Genomic DNA, 12,323 nt, shown 5'->3' on the forward strand with positions numbered 1-12,323 from the left:
CCTAGTAATTTTACCCGTTCCCCCAAATTCTGGCATGAATAAACTACCAACAATGTTCAGTATAGCATGGTGTTTTATTGTTTAAAAAATCTGCAGATCTGTCCATTGCTTCTCTTTTCATTCCTAATAAGGTTCATTGTCTTCTCTTTTTTAAATTGATCTTTTGTTTGATTTATTAGTCTTTTGAAGATAACTTTGATTCGGTTGGTCTTATTGTTTCTTTGTTTTCCATTTCATTAATTTTGACTCTCACTCTTAGTATTTCTACCATTCTATTTTCTTTTGGGATTATTCTGTAATTTCTCTTATCTTCTTTATTGTAGCAGCTTCCTAAATTATTTTCAGAATTCCTTGTTTTTCAATATACAAATTTAAAGTTATAAATTTCCCATAAAGTACTATGTTAGTAATATCACAAGGTCTCCTGTATATACTGATTTAATTGTTAAACAATTGTAAATATTTTCTAATTCCCACTGTAATTTCTTCTTCAAACCATTAGTTATAAAGATGTGTATTTTCAATTTCCAAATGTGGCTTTAGCGGATTGTATTTTTGTTATTGATTTCTAATTTTATGGCACTGCAAAATATTTATTCTTCATTATCTGCCAAAATCTTACCTAATAGCTACTTTGTGGTCAGTTTTTGCATTGGTTTCTCACGAGCCAGAAAACAAATATATTCTCTGCGGTGGTGAATTCCTCTATTTGTCCGTTAGCTCAAGTTTGCTTATTAGATATTTTTAAATGTTCTAAATACTATTAAATTTGGTCTCCTCAATCAGTTTCTAAGAGAGATATCTTAGAATATCTTTTTGTAATTGTAGGTTTGTCACTTTTTCTTTTAAATTATGTCAATTTTTGCAATATGTCAATATTTTGAAGTTCTTTCGTTTAACCACTAACAGGCTGAAGATCTATTTTGGAATCCTCATTCTACCCTCAATGTCTAACTTCTATTTCACGTTTTCTTTCTCCATATCCTTTTGCTGCATTCTGGCTAATTTTCCCAGTTTACTTGTTCTTTCTTTAGCTATATCTAATTTAATTTTAACCTAACCACTGGGTTTTTCATTTCAGTGGTTCTATTTTCACTTCCTGCAGTTCCTTTTTTTGCTATTTTTAAAAACTAGTTTTTTTCTCACATCTATCAGTATTTTTATTCCATATTACTTTGTTCATTTTAAGTATACATACAGATCTTTTAGATTTACTATATTATTTCCAATTTAACAGAGGAGGGCAGATAAATTTCCTAGCATGAAGGTTCATTTGCTTATGTACTTTGTAATTTTTTCCCTAGTAAACTCCATTTTGGCAGAATTTTTTTTTTCACATTTCCTTTCTGTTTGAGAATGGGAAGAGGGAACCATAACCCCTTTGTTATGAAAATGTTCCCTCAAAGCAGTTTTACTTTTGATCCTATTTGAACCCTGTCCTGTTGTTTCAATCTTCTTGGGCTAATTTTATTTTTGGATTTTCAACAAGGGCTTCTTGTCATGCAGGTTTTTTTTACATCCATGCATCGCAAAGGCATGGGTTTTTGTCATCTCATGGATGACTTTCTCTCCACCTCCTCTGCCTGCTACTAAATTATCTGGACAGACAGCAAACTTCCTCACCTCTGATGGCTGTATCCATAATGCATTTATATGGTAGTGAGTTCCCTGTTAGTGGAGAGATATGGTAGAAGGATTTGTTAGGAGCTGGAGTCAATCATGATCCAATGCTAAGCATCCATGATAATCTCTGCTTTTATTTGTTACATCTTTCAAAGCTTATCCACATCCACTGTCTCAGTTAACAACGAGATGCCAGTAATTCCATGGTCTTTAAGCTTCAAGCCTTAAATTTCAGATTCCTAGTAAACAACAGGAGAACAGCCTCCTGAGGCATGCTCAGAAGACACAAAGACTTGTAGATACCTCTTCAGTGCTTGGGACACACTCCGTCTTTTCAAACCCATGGGTAGCTGTCGCATATGCCCATTTCCTGTGGTCTTCTAGCTTTGGGCTGGACTGGCCCTGCTGTTTTGTGTGAAGTGGCAGCAACATCCACCAATACTTTGGTGGTTAATTATGGTTCCTTGATCTCAGCCACAGAAATTGTCAAAACTTTAGCTCCATCTTCACATTCTGCTGAGAAAAAGTTTGAAATTCAGTCTGGCAGAAAGGGCAGTGAAACTTGCAGATTGACGTGTAAACTGTAGCCCTAACCCAGGGGAAAAAATGTTATTGGTTTGTTCACACTCCAACACTTTCCAAAGTTCCTTAAGCAAGGAACACACACATACACACACGCACACACACTGGCTCATAAATAAAAATAGAACATATGAATTATTAAAAGAAGGGGAACCCAAACTATAGCTCCTGAGGCTATTACTGTATGAAAACTAGTAGCAGGTTGGGTCTTGATGGTATCTGTCATCGCTGTTTTTCTCTTCTGCAATGTGACCTTCACGCTCATCGGGAAGTGGAGTTTCTCCACCTGTTTATTAGTTTTCTAAGGCTGCTGTAACAAATTACCACAAATTGAAAGGCTTAAAGCAATAGAAATTTATTTTCTCATAATTCTGGAGACCACAAGTCCTAAATCAAGGTGCCTGCAGGGTTGGTTCTTTCTGGGGATTCAGAGAAGATGTTCCCTGCCTCTCCTAGCTTCTGGTGGCTGCTGGCAATCCTTAGTGTTTCTTGGCTTGGCAGTACATCACCTCCATCCCTGCCTCTATCACCACACGAGTTTCTTCCCTGCATCTCTGTCTCTGTGTCTCTCCTCTTACACAGGATGCCAGTCATTGGATTAGGGCCCACCCCAATCCAATATGACCTCATCTTCACTATGTACATTAGTAAAGACCCTAGAAGATAAGTTTACATTCCTGAGATTCTGCATGGATATGAATTTGGGGGAACACTGTTGAACCCAGTTCAACCCTCTTGAGTCCAGCCAGACCTTGTCTTTGCTTCAACTATTAGAATATTGTAGATGTGACTCTGTGCTAACTTCAAGCTAGATTCTGCTTTCTGCGTCATGGAATGTTTGGTCTTGGACATCTTCTATTGGAACCCTACCTTCATGCTGTGAGAAGTACATACCACTCAGAGAGGCCATGTGTGGAGGGGCTCAGGTGGAGCTCCAGTTGAGCTACCAGCCATATATATTCGGTGAGCTATCTTGTACATCCAGTCTGGTGATGCTTTCATATGACTGTGGCCACAGCTGACATCTGACGGCAACTACATGAGAGGTTATTTCATTTCTTAAGTATGCCAAGCTTATCTCAACCTTGAGGCCATGGAGCTAACTAACTTTTTTGGCCAAATGACTTTTCCCTCAAGCATTCACATGGGTGGCTCCTTCTCTTCAGGTCTGACCCCCTCAAAGTAGCTCCTTTATCATATAACTTCATTTTCTTTTCACATAGTATTATTGGTATTTTCTTGCTTACCTAGTTGTTTCCTTGTTTTTTATTCTAAGTCTCCTCTGATTACCCTAAAATTTAAGCTCCATACAGGAAAAACCTGCCTGTCTTGTTCACTGCTGTATTCCCAGCTTCAAAATACTGCCTGATATATAGCTGGCTCTCATTCAGTAACTGTAAAATGAATGAATAAAAAATGACAGCATGCATTTTAAAATTGGAAGGGTTTTGGAGTCAAGCAGATGAGTTCAAATCTTTTTTTTTTAAGATTATTTATTTATTTATTTATGAGAGAGAGAGAGAGCATGAGCAACGGGGAGGAACAAGCAGACTCCCCTCTGAGCAGGAAGCCAGGGTATGGGGCCTGATCCTGGGACCCCAAGATGATGAGCTGAGTCAAAGGCAGATATTAACCAACTGAGCCACCCCAGCACCCAGGGTTCAAATCTTAGCTATAGTATTTAGTAGTGTCTTTACACAAGTTACTTAACTTATAGGGGCTCAGTGTCCTTTTCTATAAAATAGGAATAAAATATCATCTCAAAGTGGTGTTTGTAATTATTTGATAAAATAATTTATGTGTATTGTGTACAAATATTAGCTGAAAACTCAGCTATTTATTTATATTTTAAAATATACAATTACTTAATCTTATTTAAATTATAAGTTCCCTGTGTCAGAACTATCATCTCAGAACATATGAAATGACAGGGCAGCAAGGGTGTAGTAAGGGGTCTTCAGCTACCACTTGTATGCCAACAGACAGAGAAGCATTTCCTTTTATCATCAGCGTGGACGTCTTGTTGGGTAGTGATTGATATTAGCTCCAGTCAAGAGCTTGGCCTATGCTTTGGAATCTGGTTCTGCCACTTCTTTGCCTGTAACCAGGGCAAGTTCTCTCCATGGCACAGTTTTCTCATCTGTAAAATGAGGGCAATCATAATAGCTATTTTGTAGAGTTGATGATAGAATCAAACGATCTGATTCAGATGAAGCTATAACCTAGAACAGCACCTGGCACACAGGAAGGGTCACACAAATAGCAAGATTGGTTATAACCTCTATGCATGCTGACATTCTCTGAGATGCCCTTGTTCGTAGCTTAGAAAGTAGGTTCCTTTTCTCTTTTTCCTGATGACACAGTTTTTAGAGCCTCTGCCTATCTACGCTAGGTCTGACCTGCTCTTAGGTACAAAGGGCTTGGCCCCGCCACTCTGAATTTGACAAATTTTGCGAGGCGAGCTCATGCTTTCCTGCATGGATATGACATGCAGCCATTTCTACTATGGAATCTTGTTGCCTTGCTATTCTACTTGGGAAAGAGAATCTAGCAAATCCTCTGTACTTTCCCCTCTTTCCTTAAACTACCTAAGGTTTTATGGTGTTCCTTGTGCCTTAGGCCATTGTTATGGGCTAAATAATGGGCCCAGCAAAGTTCATATGTAAAAACACTAACTCCCAGTACATTAGAAGGTGACTGTATTTGGAGATAGAGTTTTTAAAGGACATCTAAGTTCAAATGAGATCATTACGGTAGAATCTAGTCCAAAATGACTGGTATCCTTATTAGAAGAGTAAATTAGGACACCACAGAGGGAAAAACCAGCCACATACAAGCCAAGAAGAGAGGCCTCAGAGGAAATGAACCCTACCAACACCTTGATCTTGGACTTCTGGCTTCTAGAATCATGAGAAAATAATTTTCTGTTGCTTAAGCACTCTGTGGTATTTGTTATGACAGCCAAAAAACCTAGTCAAAAAGTCAATGCAGCCAGCTCTCAGGGTGTCCAGCTAGGAGGCTCTTTTCTTAGAGGTCCTCATCAATACCAAAGCTTTGTGTCCTCTCTGATGTTCTCCCTTTACCCTCATCTGGGAACACTCATCTGCAACCTGCAACCATATCTCTATGGCATAACTCACCACACCTTTCTCTATCTCAGAAAATCTGATCATGGTCTGTGCCTCCCACAACACAGACTTTGCAATTTGAAGCAAAAAAAAAAAAAAAAAAGAAAGAAAGAAAGAAAGAAAGAAAGAAAGAAAGAAAGAAAGAAAGAAAAAAGAAAAGAAAAGAGAAGAGGTAAGGGACTAAAAACAAAGTATGTGGGATGCCAGAGAGAGGAGAAAACTTATGACACCTGTTGTATATGAAGATCCTAGTGTAAATCTGACACAGACTAAATGCTTTGCAGGTCCGAAAGGCTAGTACGGTATCATCATTGTCAGAAGCAGCAGCACCACCACATAGGCTGCTAACAACCTGATGTAGGCAACTCCCTCTACGGGAAGTTTACCACTCCTACATCCTCATCATACTCTCTTTCCCTAGAGCCTCTCAGAATTCCTCCTTGCTTCCTTATATGCTCAGATGCTGGACCTGCCTCAGAAAACCAGCTCCTGATAAGATTTAGCAAATGTTTGGAAAATGAGAATTTGAATGAGCTGTAATAACTCCAAATTCAAAGCACATCCTACCTTTGAAACTCCGCAGAAGTTTCTAAGGCATGTGAGTTTCCCAGCCCAGAAGACAAATGGTGTGCAGAAATGCCACATGAGGCATGAGCATGGGCTCCTGCTTCCTGCTCTCAGAAAGGTGGATTATATTTGGTGTGCAGTCACTTGTTCATTTTTCTCCATCATCTTGAAGCACAATCACCAAGTTCTAAAAGACATATGAGTCCATAAGTCCCACATCTTGCAAAATGGCTACCATCACTCTCCTGTTTTTCACACTGCCTTACAAATAGCCCCCATTTATCTGTGGCTCCCATGCCACACAGCTTTCTCCTCCCCATTACTGCTTTGCGTTCTTGTCAAATAGACTTCAGTGAGGCCATCGTTTTGGGATACACTTTATCAAAATAATTATGCCAAGAGCTGGAATAGAGGAGCCAAAGTGAGAAAGCTGAAGTTTCAAGGCTTTAGAAATACAGGGAGGAAGACAGGACTTATCTAAAACTAATCTTCAGGCCATCTTCTGCCAGATTCCCAGCCCCATGGTGGTTTTATCTTGGTTAGTTTTTTTGTTTTCCTTTTCCCAGCAGATAAGCATGACAGAGCTCATCCTTGCCCTTGGTCCCCAGATGACGTCCACAGACTTGTCATTTGCAGGAAACATTGCAAGTCAGTGGGTGCACTCCACTTTGATGCTGTTACAGTTCTTGGAACAGAGGCATCTGCTGGGTGTAGAAAAAAAACTGTCAGCCTGTGCTTTTTCTAAATCATTAAAACACCATTGGCATTTTGACAAATTGGCACTGATCATCAGGCTCAGCAACTGGGAGCAATCTGTTTTGCAGACTGAGAGAAACAGCTGTAAAACTCTGGCACAAATCTGTTCTATTGTGCTCAAATACATTTAGGTAGAGAGGCAGATTGGTGAAGTAGAAAAGGTATGGTCTTGAGAGCTTTGGGTCTAGGTTTGAATCCTGACTCCTCTGCCCACTGGCTGTGAGTGGTGAGCAAGCTACTTAAGAATTTTCTCATCTGTAAAATGGGGAAATAAGTAAAATTCTTGCAGAGTTGATATAATGATTAGAGATAATACATTTTTTGAGAAAATAACTTTTTAAGTGTCTAGTGCAAGGCTGGTGCATCATAAATGGTTTCTAGGGGGAAGGTAGTGAGGCTAACACAACAGTGGCATTAGTTATGGTTGTGGTGATAGAGGCAATAATAGCAGTGGTTGTTGGGTAAGTATTATCAGTGGCTGTTGTTGTAATAATAATAATAATAATAATAATAATAATAATAATAAAAGTGTAAAAGTGCTGATTTGGTTATGAGCCAGGAGACTTGGATTATACTCATGATAAAGCTGATAGAATGAAAGGGAGATTGAGAATCAAAGACCTAGTATCTAGTCCCAGTAGTTTCTCTACATTTTGTGAGTAGGTATAGGATTATAGAAAATTGGAAGATCGTATGGTCCTCTTTAAATCTTCATTTAGATGCCCTTCTCTTACCTGCAACAATATGTAAATGAAATAGCAAATGTTTCTTCCTCATTCTGTGTTGATTAAGTGTTAATAAAAATAATGGCAATGCATGCTAACTTATATTGAGTATGTGCCATGTATCAGGCACATTTTAATTTTACATATATTGCTTCATTAAATTCTTGCAAGTACTATATGAGTAATGCCTTAATTTTATTCTTATGGTTTGGTATTGAGACACAAAGAAATTGTATCTTACCCAGGGTCACAGAGCTAATGGTAGAATCAGAATTAGATCTCAGACCTGCCTCCAAACCTTGCATCTTAAACTTCTGTAATATACTATGAGCTTTAATGAAATCTGTCACAACCTGGAGGTTAGGTCACATACTTTGTGTAATAGAGATTTCTCTTTCTGTACAACCTGGTTTATAATCTATCCACAGCAAGTTAGCATAACTGAGATGCTAAGACATAAGGAGATAGGAATTGTTTTTGTTTATTCAGCCACGCAACTAATCAACCAACAGGCAACCCATATCTATTTAATATGTAGTTCTTAAAATGAGACTTGTTTTCAAGGGTTAGTGAACAGTCCAACCATTTGGAGGAGAGTGTTAGTTTGAGAAGTAGTGAAAGATTATCTTGGAGAAGTTATGATGGGACATGATAGTGAAAGACAGAATGTCAGACTGAGTCTGAACTATAGACAATGAGGAGTTGGACATCTGAGTGGCCATGGCACCTCACTTTTCTCCTTTAGAGCACACTCACTCTTTATGGGGATTATAAACTTACCTATTTCATTCAGTATCTCATAAGCTCTTCAAGACTGTAACAATATCAGAGTTTTCCTGACCAATCCAGGCAACTATGTGTGTCTTCCAACAGGGATTCTCAGGCCAGTTCAATCACCTGCCTGTAATATGAACCCAGCCTATCTCTGAGAACAGATTTAATCTGAGAGGCTGGAGTAGGTTAAGAATCTGAAATCAATCCTCATATATCTGCCATGGGATTCCCATCTTTTTCTAGAAAGAAAAAGATGGTTCTATTTTCTTTGGGGGAGGGGGGATTCTAAGTCCATAAGTACTGGTTTACAGTGATTTCCAGTGTCCTTTTAATCTGATGCTCCATGGGGACAAGGCTTGGACCTAATTACTCTAGGATGCTCACCAATGTACTGTCTCACCACTGCTCTTGAGTATGAGAGCTGGCATTAAATTCTAGGATGGCAGTTATTTTAATAAGAACTTTGAGATCATTTTACTGTTCTTTGGTCTTTATTGCTGTTTATAGGAACTCTGCAGTCAATCTAATTATAATTCTTTCTTGGATAATCTTTCTTTTTCTCTTAGTGTTTTTAAGGTTCAGAAGTTTTACTGTGATGTGCCAGACTATGAGGTGGCTATATTTTCTCTTCTCAGAACTTAGTGTGTGTTTCAAACTACCTTTGTTTATTTTAGAAAAATTCTCAGCCATTATCCCTTTATATATTGCTTCTCTCTCATATTTTCTATTCTTTATATTCACTCTTTATATTTATATTCTTTATATTCACTCTTTCTGAAATTTCTATTACAAGTACTCTTAAATGTTCTTATGTCCTCATTTAAAAATGAGTCATAATTTTATCTCTCTGTGACATAATCTACTTTATTTCCTGAGGTTTATCTTCCAGCTTATTGATTCTTTTTGCAGCTGTATCTAATCTTCTACTTAAATCCAGCATGCTGTTTTCAATTTTAATGACTATACTTTTTGTTCTTCAAAGTTTTTTTTTGCTTATTGTTCAAATATGCATATTATTTTCTGCATACTCCTTCTTTTTAAAAGATTTTTGAAATTTATTCATGAAAGACACAAAGAGAGGCAGAGAACATGCGAGGGAGAAGCAGCCTCCCTGCAGGGAGCCTGATGCAGGACTTGATCCCAAGAACTCAGAATCACAACCTGAACCAAAGGCACTTAACCACTGAGCCACCCAGGCATACCATACTCTATTTTTTTTTGTTTATTTATTTATTTTTTATTTAAAAAATTTTTAATAATAAATTTACTTTTTATTGGTGTTCAATTTGCCAACATATAGAATAACACCCAGTGCTCATCCCGTCAAGTGCCCCCCTCAGTGCCCGTCACCCATTCACCCCCACCCCCCGCCCTCTTCCCCTTCCACCACCCCTAGTTCGTTTCCCAGAGTTAGGAGTCTTTATGTTCTGTCTCTCTTTCTGATATTTCCTACCCATTTCTTCTCCCTTCCCTTCTATTCCCTTTCACTATTATTTATATTCCCCAGATGAATGAGAACATATAATGTTTGTCCTTCTCCGATTGACTCATTTCACTCAGCATAATACCCTCCAGTTCCACCCACGTTGAAGCAAATGGTGGGTATTTGTCATTTCTAATGGCTGAGTAATATTTATTTTTAAAGATTTTATCTATTTATTCATGAGAGACACACACAGAGAGAGACAGAGACACAGGCAGAGGGAGAAGCAGGCTCCATGCAAGGAGCCCAACATGGGACTCGATCCCTGGTCTCCAAGATCAAGCCCTGGGTTGAAGGCGGCACTAAACCACTGAGCCACAGGGGCTGCCCCCATACTCTTTATTTTTAATATGATTTCTGTTTTATCATTTTTGTCTCTACATATTATCTTTTTATTTTCTTGCCAGCTTGTTTTCTTTTTTCCATGTTGTGTTAATTCTTTTTATTACCTGCTGAATTCCCTATTTCCCTTTGATTTTTAATTTGCAATTGAATAGGGAACTCATGTTCAGAATTTTTCCCCCCTGTGGTAGGTCCATGTATCCTGGAAGTATTCTTGCAGAGTGGTTTTAAATTTTCAGCTGTTAAGATCCTTGTAGTCACACTAATTCCAAAACAAATTTTGCCTCTATTTCCTATTTGGGTGTTTTCTGAATTATGATAATAATAAGAATTCAGGTCATCTACCATGTGTGCTTCAGGCTCAACATTTCTTTTTTTAAAAAATATTTATTTTTATTTTAGGAAGAAATAGAGTGTGCAGCCAGAAAGAGGGGGAGAAGGAGAGGAAGAGAATCTCAAGCAGACTCCTCCCCACTGAACATGGAGCCTGACGTGGGGCTTAATCCCACAACCCTGGGATCATGACCTGAGCCAAAACCAAGAGTCGGACACTTAACCAACTGAGCCACCCAGGAGCCACAGGCTCAATATTTCTATTTCTTATGGTGATTTTGTTTTCTCGCCTACAGTTATATAGAAACTTCTGTGAGCTGGAGACTGATGTTTTATCTCCTTTTCATGGATGCTTTTCATCTTCCTTTTTATAGAATAGTATTCAAAGCCCCTAGCCTTATGCATGGGGCTCAATCTAACTGGGGGTCTCAGTTGCAGCTCAATCTCTCTCTCTCTCTCTCTCTGTCTCTCTCTCTTTCTCCAAAGTCAAGTATCTTGCCCTTGTGTATTGTAAAAATCTCAATCAGTAGTTCATATGACCTATATATTAGACCAGTAATCCTGTGAACCTGTACAGCATTATCTCTTACTTAACACTTTTGCTTAATTTCCTTTGTTTCTAGCACCTAGGTATTTCCTTTGATTCCTTTAGAGTACAAAATAAGGTCAAGCACATGGCTGGTATGAGAGAGAAAGTATATATGTTTAAAAGACTATGTATTCATTTTTTTCTAGTTTTAATGTAGCTAGTATTCGTAGCACTAGAAAAGTCCTGCAACATGAGTTCAGTCTGACCTATTGTCAGAAGTTGCCGTCTCCCAACATCATGGATTCTTCATTTTCACATAGAGCCAAGATTGAAAAACAATATGTAGATAACTTCAGAATTGCTTCCATAGCATCCCTCTGATTTTGAGGCACTGGTCAAGAAACAGAACCACTGCGTTGGATAAATTTTTACTCCCATGTTACATTTGTTTAACCAAGTAGAGTCATGGTAAGGATGCACTCCATCTCAGTTATAATGATTAAATTTGAGTTGCAGCCACACTACACTTACCTTTTATCTGTAGAGCCAGTACCTACCATTATGGTTGACAAATGATAATAATAATTAACATTTACCAAGCTCTGATCTATGTGCCAGGCACTGCTATTAGCACCTCATATACCACTTTGCCTTTTCAACAAAGAACTGAGGTGCAAAGAGGTTAAATAACTTGCTGATGGTCTAAGTAATGAACCACGATTCAAATCCAGACATCGCAATGGATGCACACCTCCAGTGAACGCCTAAATAGCCATTAGATGAACAGAACTATATTGAAGGCATTATTATTACTATTGTCATTGCCATATTTGAAGAAGATGAATGCATTTCAGAGAGAGAGCCTCACTGACTGTGAGTAATGGGAAATTGATGGGCAAGGAACATAGGGGCGGAAAGCATGTTAAGGAAGCTGTGCAGCAACATGCCTGGGCCCCAAAACTTATATTCTAATTGTAGCAAATTGCTTTTTCCTTTCACACATGGCTCAAACACAGTACTCATGCAATTAATCACTGCATAATCTTGTCTTTGAAATTTAGTTTTTCTCCTTCTGAACTCTTCAAGCCTTACTTAGCATTGCAGATAAAAGATTAAAAATAAAGCTAATTAAAAAAAAACACAAAAACTATCTTTGGTAACACCATATAGACACAGTGCTCTGTATAGTGGAGAGAACATATTCTTTATTTTTTAAAGACTTTTAATTAAATTCAATTTGCCAACATGTAGTATAACACCCAGTGCTCACCTCATCCTGTGCCCTTCTTAATGGAGAACATATTTTTTAAAAAGTCAGACAGGTATGGAGTCAAATCCAAGCTCCACTGCTTACTGTGCCTCAGTTCTCCCAAATGTAAAACTGAGAGAACATACAACTAACAGGGTTGTTATGAACTGGGGAAGGGGTTATAAGACAATATTTCTGAACCTTGATGGTGGAAAGATGACACACTGGACAG

General features: G+C 38.2%; 1 long non-coding RNA gene across 1 annotated transcript in view; it reads right to left on the bottom strand.

Moving 5' to 3' along the window:
- Positions 1-1,737: 1,737 nt before the first annotated feature.
- LOC112668964 (uncharacterized) overlaps positions 1,738-12,323 on the bottom strand; it is an 85,775-nt gene continuing 75,189 nt past the window's right edge. The window contains exons 4-5 of the long non-coding RNA XR_004803131.2: positions 5,901-6,604; positions 1,738-2,136 (exon numbers count right to left, since the gene is read on the bottom strand). This is a non-coding gene — a long non-coding RNA (uncharacterized LOC112668964). The remainder of the gene's footprint in view (positions 2,137-5,900; positions 6,605-12,323) is intronic.

This window comes from Canis lupus, chromosome 10 (genome assembly GCF_003254725.2).
Source record: "Canis lupus dingo isolate Sandy chromosome 10, ASM325472v2, whole genome shotgun sequence".
NCBI classification, from domain to species: domain Eukaryota; kingdom Metazoa; phylum Chordata; class Mammalia; order Carnivora; family Canidae; genus Canis; species Canis lupus.